The sequence below is a fragment of the Sus scrofa genome, chromosome 17 (genome assembly GCF_000003025.6).
Source record: "Sus scrofa isolate TJ Tabasco breed Duroc chromosome 17, Sscrofa11.1, whole genome shotgun sequence".
Lineage (NCBI taxonomy): Eukaryota > Metazoa > Chordata > Mammalia > Artiodactyla > Suidae > Sus > Sus scrofa.
Genome location: NC_010459.5, coordinates 33,648,045 through 33,657,865, shown reverse-complemented (window position 1 = coordinate 33,657,865; position 9,821 = coordinate 33,648,045). Strand labels below are relative to the sequence as shown.

At 50.0% G+C, this 9,821-nt stretch overlaps 1 long non-coding RNA gene across 1 annotated transcript; it reads left to right on the top strand.

Annotated features, from left to right (window-relative positions):
- On the top strand, positions 577–9,170 carry LOC102161572. Its single transcript, XR_002339998.1, has 3 exons — positions 577–751; positions 2,575–2,704; positions 9,041–9,170. It is a non-coding gene; the product is annotated as an uncharacterized LOC102161572 (long non-coding RNA).

The window sequence follows — 9,821 nt, the reverse complement described above, 5'->3', positions numbered from 1 at the left end:
CCAGCCTTAGGGCCTTGGCACCTGCTCTCCCTTCTGCAAGAAAGGCTCTGCCTAAGAAATCTCAGCTGTGGCAGGTCTGTCTTCCTCCTCATCTTCCGACTCTCAGGTCAAAGGTCACCTCCGCACAGGTGGCCCCTGGCTAACAGCCTCCAGCCCCACTCCTACACTCTTTGTCCCTTAACCTCAATTTGTTTCTTCACAGTATTGATCACCACCTGAAATAACACCTTATATTTCTCTATTGTCTACACGGTTCGAATGCCAACTCCAGAGGGCAGGAATCTCGTGTGAGTAGCCCTAGAACAATACCTGGCATACAGTAGGTGCTCAATAAAGAGGTGTCACACACGTGGAGGAGGATCTCCTAGACATTCGATATTTATGTTACATCAGGGTGGATGCAAACACGGGCCTACAGAGGTGAACCAAGAAGGAGAGTAGGCCGGAGGGGCTGCAGACAGGGCCTGGCAAGAACCTTCCAAGCTTTACGGAACATGTCCAGGAATTGCCCAAGACTTACAGCGGAAGATATGGTCATGTGGTACCAATATAATTTTGTGCAAGAGCGCTGGAATGCGGATGCGCGGTCTCATGCAGTCAATGTCCACATGTGACGGTCTCACCCCCAGGCTCCCGCACGCTGAAGCTCAGTCGCACCAGGCACTGTTCTGGGCTCAGAGACACCAGAGGAAAGAGACAACCCTGTCTTCACGGAGCTTCCACTTTAGCAGGAGAGACAAGCAATAAACAAGTAAGTAAAACCCCTGTCTGTGGGACGAGGACGCTATGAATGATGGAAAGGGTGATGAGTGAGAGTAGGAGAGCAGGGGAGGTTCGTTCCCCTGTGGAGCAGCGGGTTAAGGATCCAGCGTCGCTGCGGCAGAGGTGCAGGCTGCAGCTGCAGTGAGGTTTCAATCCCTGGCCTGGGACTTTCCACAAGCCATGAAAGCAGCCAAAAGAAGAAGAGGAGGAGGAGGAGGAGGAGGAGGAGAAAAAGAAAAAGAAAAAGAAAAGAAAAAAGAAAAAAGAAAAAGAAAGCAAGCAGGAGAGCAGAGAAATGGAGGAGCAGCTGCAATTGAAGGAGGGAGACCAGGCAACCCCCCCCCAACCCCAAAGATAACATTGAGGTAAAGACCTGAAGGGGCCAGGGAGGAGGGAACCCTGTGGATCCGTGGGGGCAAAGGCAAGTGCAAAGGCCCTGGGGCCAGAGCATCCCGTCCCTGGTGTGCTGGAGCATAGCAGGAGGCAGCTGCGGCTGGGGGCTCCAGGGCAGGCTCAGAAAGGTGAAATCCCTTGCCTGGCAAGTAGGAGGGCAGCCTGTCTCACTCTGAAGTCAGAACTCTTAACGGCAAAGGGGGGCAAAGGGCCCCTAGTCCTAAGGCGGGAAGCTGCAGGGATTAAGCTCATGTTAGGTGCTGGGTGCTACGCCGGGCACACTGGGGAATCACACAGGTGAAGCCCCCCTCCTCCTGGGGCTGCTGCTCCTCCTGGGGCTGCTGCAAGTTTCTACAAGAATCATGTGACTGTTGTTTCCATATGCGTGTGTGTTGAGGGGGCATGTGTGCACACAGCCTGCACGAGCCCGTGTGTTCCTGCGCAGCCGTGCATGGGTCTCGAGTTAAATACTTAGCCCTTCATGTCCGGGGAGGGGGGTGTGAGGGAGAGGGCATCCTCGTCCTGCCCTTGTGTTTCTGCATTCTAGAAGACGCCACGTCCAAAAAGGGGCATGTCTCTGTGCCCGCATGTCTAAAGCTGTGTGTGCCATGCGTATGCGTGTCTGGGCGTAGGCATGGTTAAGAGTTCTGCTTCTGCAGTATGACTCCCTGGGTTGGGATTTGGGTCTGTCACCGATTTGGTATGAACTTGGTAAATTGCCTAACCCCTCTCTGACTCACTTGCCCCATCAGTTAAATGGGGCTATTAATACAATGTACCTCACAAGGCTGTTGTGAGGATCAAATAAATTAATCCATATGGAATGCTTGGAACAGTGCCTGGCACATGCTAAGAACAACGTGTGAGGTGTTATTACATTAGGGCTCTGTCCGCATGTGTGTGTGTGTGTCTGTCTGAGGGCGTGTCCTGTCTGTGTAGCTGTCTGTGGACTCAGCCTCAGCCTTATCCCTGCCTTTCCAGAGCTTACCCTCCTCTCTGGCCAATGAGAGCAAATGTGCTGGCTGGGGTGGGGGCTGGGGGAAGGACTGGCAGGAGGGGACTCCCACCAGGGCCTGGCCAGCTGGACTTTTCACAGCCCAGTGACTCTGTTCCTCTGAGTGGCCAAGTGGCTAGACAGGCAAGCAAAGGCAAGTCCTGGGCCTGTGCGGGAGCCATCTCTGGCCTTGACCATAGGGACTGGGCTTATATGTCTGATACCCCTTGGGATTGAGGGATCTCGGAGGGTAGAGTCATGTCTGAGCCACCTCTGTGTCCACATCACAGCACTCGCTCTTAGTGACAGCTGACACTTACTGAGAGCTGGCTGACTGTCAGGCCCTATACTCATATGTCGTCTAATTCTTTAACTCCTCAGATTAGTGTACTGAGATAGGTCCTCCCATTATTTCCACTTTACAGATGAGGAAATCGAGGCACAGGGAGATGAATCCCTTACTGAAATCACAGCTGGTAAGCAGAGAGACCAGAGTTCTCACTAGGCTGTCTGGCTCTAGAAGCTGCAATCTTTGATCACGTCTCTTTTACTGAGGTAAATATGTGGAGTTAAATATACCAAGTATATATTAAATAAGTGAATCAATGAACAAGAGACAAAAGAATGAAGTTTGGGGTGGAGTGATGGGCTGAGAAAAAGGTGGAGAGCGATTCTGGCAGAAGAGGGGACCAGCTTGGCGCCCTGCTGGGAAGCCCTAGGGATGGGAGGAGAAGGTGGATGGGGCCAGATGGTGGGGGTCTGGAAGGCCAAATACAGGGGCTTGAAACTGAGCTCACTCCATTATTCAGAGACCTGGCCACAGTGAAGTGCCATGGGGACAGGCCACCTGGATCCTTCTTTGTGGATAAATTGGCGAGCTGAGTCCAGGGCTCTGGGAGAGCTCATGGCTGAAGGCGGAGTAACAGTGTTAGTTAGAACGAAAGTTCAACTGTCCACCTGGGGTTGGAACCCCAGTGCCTTTGCTTCCTGGCCAGGGGACCTTAGGGCAAGTCACTTCCCGTTATTGAGCTTCAAGTTTCTTATCTGAATCAACTTGAAGAGATAAAAGTCACTAGCCCCGTGCCCGACACGATAAATGTACTCAATGCATGCTCATCTACTATGAAGCAAGGCCTTTAAAGTAGCTCTAAGTTGACTAAAGGATCTAGTGGAAAAGGTGAACAACATGCATAAACAGATGGGGAATTTAGGAAGCGAGAAGGACACGTTTTAAAAAGAAGCCGGCTGGAAATGCTAAAGCCACGCTAAAAAAGAAAACTATGATGTCAGAGAAAAAGAAGTCTTATGATGAGATTGTCAACAGATTCTACCCAGGGAGAAAAGTGAACATGGTAATGGGGCAAGAGAAATCATCCAAACTGAAAATAAAAATTCATAGTGCGGGCTTCCTAGATTTATTAAGACGGTGGAAGCCCAATGCCAGACACGTGAGGCTCAATGGTATCATTCCTTCACTCATGGAACAAACGGGTTTTGAGCTCCTCATATGCATCAGATAGTATTTTCAGACTAGGATCGCAACAGTGATCAAGAGAACAAAGGTCCCTGCAATCATGAAACATACAGCTTAGGGAAGAGTCAGACTAATAAATAAGTAAAACAGATAATATGCAAAATGGCGATATCACCTGTGGATTAAAAGCACAGCAGGGGGTCAGGAAAAGTGGAGGGAGATGCGATTTTAGATGCGGTACAAGGAGGCCTCAATAAGAAGGTGATATTTGAGCAAAGGTCTAAAGGAGGCAATGAAGGGACCCGTGTGATTACCTGAAAGAGCATTCTAGAGAGAATGCATGGCTGGTGCAAAGGTCCTGGGGCATGAATGCTCACAGTCAGCTAGTGGAAAAGCCAGAAGGCCAGAGCTGAATGATCTTGAACAATGGGAAATAAGATCAGAGAGGTAAAGAGGAGGTGGGGGCCACCAGGAGGGAAGCAGATGGTCATGTTGGGATGTTTACTTTAACAGTGACTAGGATGGTGTCTGTTGGAGGATTTTGGTCAGAAGAGTGACGGGATCCCTCTGGCTTCTGGAGAGCAGACCAGAGAGGGCCAGGTGGAAGCTGGGAGGCCAGTGGGAAGTCTCTGGTGAAATTAGGGCACCTGGAATGAAGGTGATGGCAGAGGAGGTGATGGCAGGCTTTAGATGCAGGGTGCATTTCAAAGGCTGGGCCGATGCCAAGAGAGTCATGGTTACTGCTGCTGTTGTTAGGGCCCCTCACAAGCCTTTTCAGGGGGTCCCCACCCAGAGAAGCAGAAACAAAGGTGCCCACTTGGCCCCTCCTCCAGGGGCATCTCACTAATCTTGCTGGGTAACTGGTTGCCAAGAACACTCTCCCAGCACTGGGGTGCTGGGTAGGGCAGGATCCTAGCCCCCAGGCAGCCGTGGCTGGGGAGGCAGGCTCAGGTCTGCTCTGCCAAAGCCCCAGCTCCACAGCTGCAAAGCTGAGTTGTTTACTCAGAATCAGCAAAGGTCAAGAGCATGTTCATCTGAGGGAGCTGGTGCCTGCAGCACCAGGCAGTCCCCCTCTCCCTCTAAATCTTCATGGAGAGAGGAAGTGGACAGCCTCTCCAAGATACCCCAACATGCTCGCTCCCTTGTTCCCTCCCTCTCCTTCTGCGCAAGCCGCCCCTGCCTGGCTGGCTGTCATGGGTCCCTTGCTGGTGCCTCTGCCTCCATCCCACCCTGTTCCATCCACCCCACTAAGGGCAAGAGAGAGGACCTTTCTGGGAGCTCCCTTTGTGACTCAGGGGTAACAAACCTGACTAGTATCCATGAGGATCTGGATTCAATCCCTGGCCTCGCTCAGTGGGTTAAGAATCTGGTGTTGCCATGAGCTGTGGGGGAGGTCACAGGTGCGGCTTCGATCCCGCATTGCTCTGGCTGTGGCATGGCCAGTGGCTGCAGCTCTGATTCGACCCCTAGCCTGGGAACTTCCCTGTGCCTCGGGCGTGGCCCTTAAAAAAAAAAAAAAAGTGAAAATAAATAAATAGAGAGAGAGAGAGGCAGGCCTGTCTGAAAAAAATATGGCAACAGCATGGAGTCCTCTTCCCACCTTTCTGTACCTGGCGAACTCCCATTCATCTGTCAAAGCGCTCTTCTCCAGAACTACCCCAGGCTGGGTTCTCCTTCTGGCTCCCACAGCCCCGTGCTCACCCCTCCTTTTTCCATTCACATTGTGTTACAAGGACTGAACAAATAGGCAGACATGCCCCTCTCTGCCGTCCCTGGCAGATGACACTAACCCAGCAGGGTGCTCTTTCCAACCCCCGGCCCCGAGCTTGGATGTGGCCTCAGGATCAGCATTCTAGGACTAGCAGTGCTAGAAAGAGGTGAACAGATAGGTTCAAACCTTTTGTTTTGGAGTTCCTGTTGCGGCTCAGCAGCTTAAGGACCCAATGTTGTCTCTGTAAGGATGCGGGTTTGATCCCTGGCCTTGCTCAGTGGGTTGAAAATCCAGTACACTGCACGCTGTGGTGTAGGTCACAGATGTGACTCAGATCCGGTGTTGCCATGGCTGTGGTGTAGGCCACAGCTGCAGCTCTGATTTAATCCCTAGCCTGGGAACTTCCATATGCCGCATGTATGGACCAAAAAAAAAAAAACCCTTTAACTCGCCTCCAATTGCCTGTTAATTATATGCAACACACAGACACACACCTTTAGACAATTGCTTCCTTCCTAGAGGGTAGGGCTAGCAGTCTTATTCATCTCCCTCTTGCTCTAGGATAGCACAGAGGGCGTGTGCTCACAAGGCTTATCCTACATCCGGGCCCTGACTATGGCCTTAGGATGGCTGGGAAGAACGTCACTGACAAACTGGTCCTCTCCCCACATTTCAGAGGAGACACTGAGGTCCGGGGAGAAGGCCTTTGCCTGGAGCCACCCAGAAAGACAAGCAGCACCGCCCCCACCCCCCGGGCCTAGAACCCCCATCGTCTCCACCAGCCCTGCCCTGCTGTGGTTCTCTGCCCTCCGCTGGGCTTCCTGGAATGACTTTGTACCAAATTCCAATTAGCATTTGTGTCTGGTCTGTTTGACATGGGGCCTCCCTCAGAGAAATTCACAGACCATGCGGGGAAAATTTGGGGAACTGAAACTCTCACCCCCTCTCTTGACTGTCTTCCTCACTAAGTGTGTATTAACTGTTAATTTACATCTCATGTTAAAAGCCAAGATTTATAGAGTAGGGATCAGGCTCCACAGCACATCCCAGGGCTGACCCATGTCTCACGATAAAAGCATTCTGGGGACAACCTTTCCTGGAAATGCAACTGAGATATTCTCCTCGAGAAGTTTCACGTTATACATTAGCATATACGGAAAGGACTCTAACTCATGCAAAGAAGAAAAAAAAAAAAGCTCACCTAACTTTGCTTAATCTGGTTCTTCAAACTTATTTAACCACACAACATTTTTTTCAAAGTTCCTGTTTGCATCTCTATTTGGTTACAATATTTTAGTTGCACCAGAAACCTCAGTTGAGGAGTTCCTGTCATGGTACAGCAGAAACAAATCCAATTAGGAACATGTAGTTGCGGGTTCAATCCCTGGCCTCGCTCAGTGGGTTAAGGATCTGGCATTGCCGTGAGCTGTGGTGTAGGTTGCAGACGTGGCTCGGATCCTGTGTTACTGTGGCTGTAGTGTAGGCCGGCAGCTACAGCTCCAATTAGACCCCTTGCCTGGGAACTTCCATATGCTGCAGGTACAGTCCTAAAAAGACAAAAGACCAAATAAAAAAAAGAAAGAAAGAAAAGAAAAGAAAAGAAACTTCAGTTGAGCTCATTTACACAACAGGTAGAGTAGAAGATTTTGTGACTGAAAAGTCTAGAAGTCATGAGGTCCCAGGCATAGTTAGATCAAGGTCTTGGCTCCTTTGGAATCCCCTCCCCTGTACATTTGTCAGCTTCATCCTCAGTTTGGCTTCCCTCATGGCGACAAAATGGCTGCAGCAGCTCTGGGTGTCACATCTGAATACACCAAAGCACAGAGAAGAAGCCTTCTCTTCTCTCCATTAAGGACTAGCTGTTCTCACCCTATTTAGGCCAAGTGCCTGAGCCAATCATAGGACAAAAGGAAAGGGAATCAGCCAGTGGGGGTCCACCCCAGGGATGAAATCATAATATCTTCCACAAAGCCCATGGCAATGTCCTCTCCCTATTAACACGCATCCCACCTACCCAGACCCTACTTTCCTCTGCTAAGAAAACTTTGATTATACCCGTGACACTGGTGACCCACTTATCTCAAGGAGGGTAGGCCCCTACCTGAGCCCTGGGGGTAAATATTGATTGTTCCAAAGGCCATGTATTCCTTTAATTCCTCTTCACCAGCAGCTGGTTCTGGAATGACCATGACTTGGTTCTGGCTCATGAGATGCAAGAAAAAATCTGTGAGGTGGGGCTTCAGGAAAGCTTCTGCCTATTTGATGTAAAGAATAGACCTGGCTGGGAGTTCCCGTCGTGGCTCAGTGGTTAACGAATCTGACTAGGAACCATGAGGTTGAGGGTTCGATCCCTGGCCTTGCTCAGTGGGTTAAGGATCTGTGGCATTGCCCTGAGCTATGGTGTAGGTTGCAGATGTGGCTCGGATCCCAAGTTGCTGTGGCTGTGATGTAGGCCAGCGGCTACAGCTCCGATTGGACCCCTAGCCTGGGAACCTGCATATGCCGAGGGAGCGGCCCTAGAAATGGCAAAAAGACAAAAAGAGAAAAAAAAAAAAAAAGAATAGACCTGGCTTGCAGGTCCCTCTGCCCCATTACCATTCCTTCTTCAAACCTAGAATGAGGATTTGACACTGGAGGTGTGGTAGCCATCTTGGGACCACAAGGCAACAACCGTGAAAACAAATGCCACTGCGCCAGAGATGGAAGAGCAGAAAGATGGAGCCTCAGGCCTAAACAGCGTCACTGGGCAGCTGCATGTAGCCTGGAATGCGCTCTTAAATAAAAAATTAGAAATATACATTTGTTTACACCAAAGGCATTCCTAACTGACACAAAGCCAAGGCATTTTTTGCCAACTAGGACTTGCAAGAGCATAAAGACACAGCCTTGGAGACATAGCTCAAGTTGCATTGAATTTCAGATACTTTCTTAAACACATTCTGTTCCAGGGATGTGTTTGTGAGCAGGCAGATCATGCGAGCCTTCACATCCACCCCAGCAGAGAGTTGAGTGCTCCCTGTGTTGAATGGGGTGTCCGAGGCCATGAAGAAGCAGGTTGCAGAAGGGGGCCACTGCCTTATCTACCATCATCACAGGCATCCTGGGTTCCTCCGGGGCTCATTGCAGAGGTTTTAGTGAGGCTGACTCAGAAGTACATTCTGGAAGCCAGATCCCAGGTGGGGTTTGGTAAAATCTTAGCACAGCCTCAAACTTATCTCCCCCTTCCATCCTAGTCCCCTCACTTCCACTATCTCTACTGGTAAAATACCCCAAAATAAGAGAAGAAAAAGCCAAGAACCTGCCATCATAGCCACATATACAATACCCCCCTCCCAAAATAACTGGCCAAATCTAAATGTCTTAAAACAGGGGAATGACTAAGAAACTGTTTGATGGAATATTACATGGATGCGAACATGGTGTTTACAAAGTTTGTAATTGCAAAGGGAAACGTTCATGATATCGGTTAACGAGAAAGCCAGCTCCAACAGTTTATATATATGATATGATCTCAATTATATAAAAACTGCATTGGAAAAAATAAACCAGGAAAAAATATACTGATGTGTTCGCAGTGATTGTGCCTGGTTGGGGTATGATGGGTACTTTGGGGGAATTCTTCCTGCTGCTCTATATTTTCTCATTTTGCCTGTGTGTTCTACTTTTGTAAGCAGAAAGAATAAAATTGACTTTTTTCTTCTGCAAGCTTCAGGACCCTCTACTGTGCGAGATCATCGCTGTCATCTCCCCTCCAGTAAAGCAGATAAACAAGGGCCTCCTAGAATGGGTGACCCCCTTCTGCACTGGGCCGAAATAAAAACAGCTTCCAAACCTGGCGTTATTTGATTAATAGCTTAAAATTCTTTCACCAGGCAAAGGGAGTGGTGGGAAAAGGGGAAGATCAACACCCTATTTTTAAATGGTGACGTGAGCTCACAGGAACTAAAGGCAAGAAGAGGTACACCATTCCAGGCCTTATGCAAATATATGCAAATGAGATACACTCCCCGGCTAAGCGAGAATGCTGGGTCTGAGTTCCCACCTGGAAGCTTGGGTCTCACTGAGCTGAGTGAGAAGGGGAGAGGGAGAGGAGGGAACAGCGGTGACGGTTAGTCCCTGAGCGCCTACTAAGTGCACAGCTTGCAAAGCCTTCTCACAGCCTGGACTGCATCTGAGCCTCACCACACCTGTGGTGTAGGTAAGCCATGGAGCTGGGTTAAATGGAAGTCAGAAAAAGATCAGCCAATGCAAAGTTGGTGGTGTCTGTGACCAAGCTAGGTAGCCCCTGGGGAACCGGGGTATGACAACCCAGCTGGCGGGGTGGGGTGGCGCCTGTCCTTGATGCGGAGGAGAAGAGGGGAAAAAGGAGACGCATGCTGCTGGGTGTCCAGAAAGCATAAGGGTCCAGAACCCCTGGATGCAATGTCATTAGACACCCAGGTGGGATGTGCGCAGAGACCTTGGTCCTCCCCTGGCCTTTGTGCTCT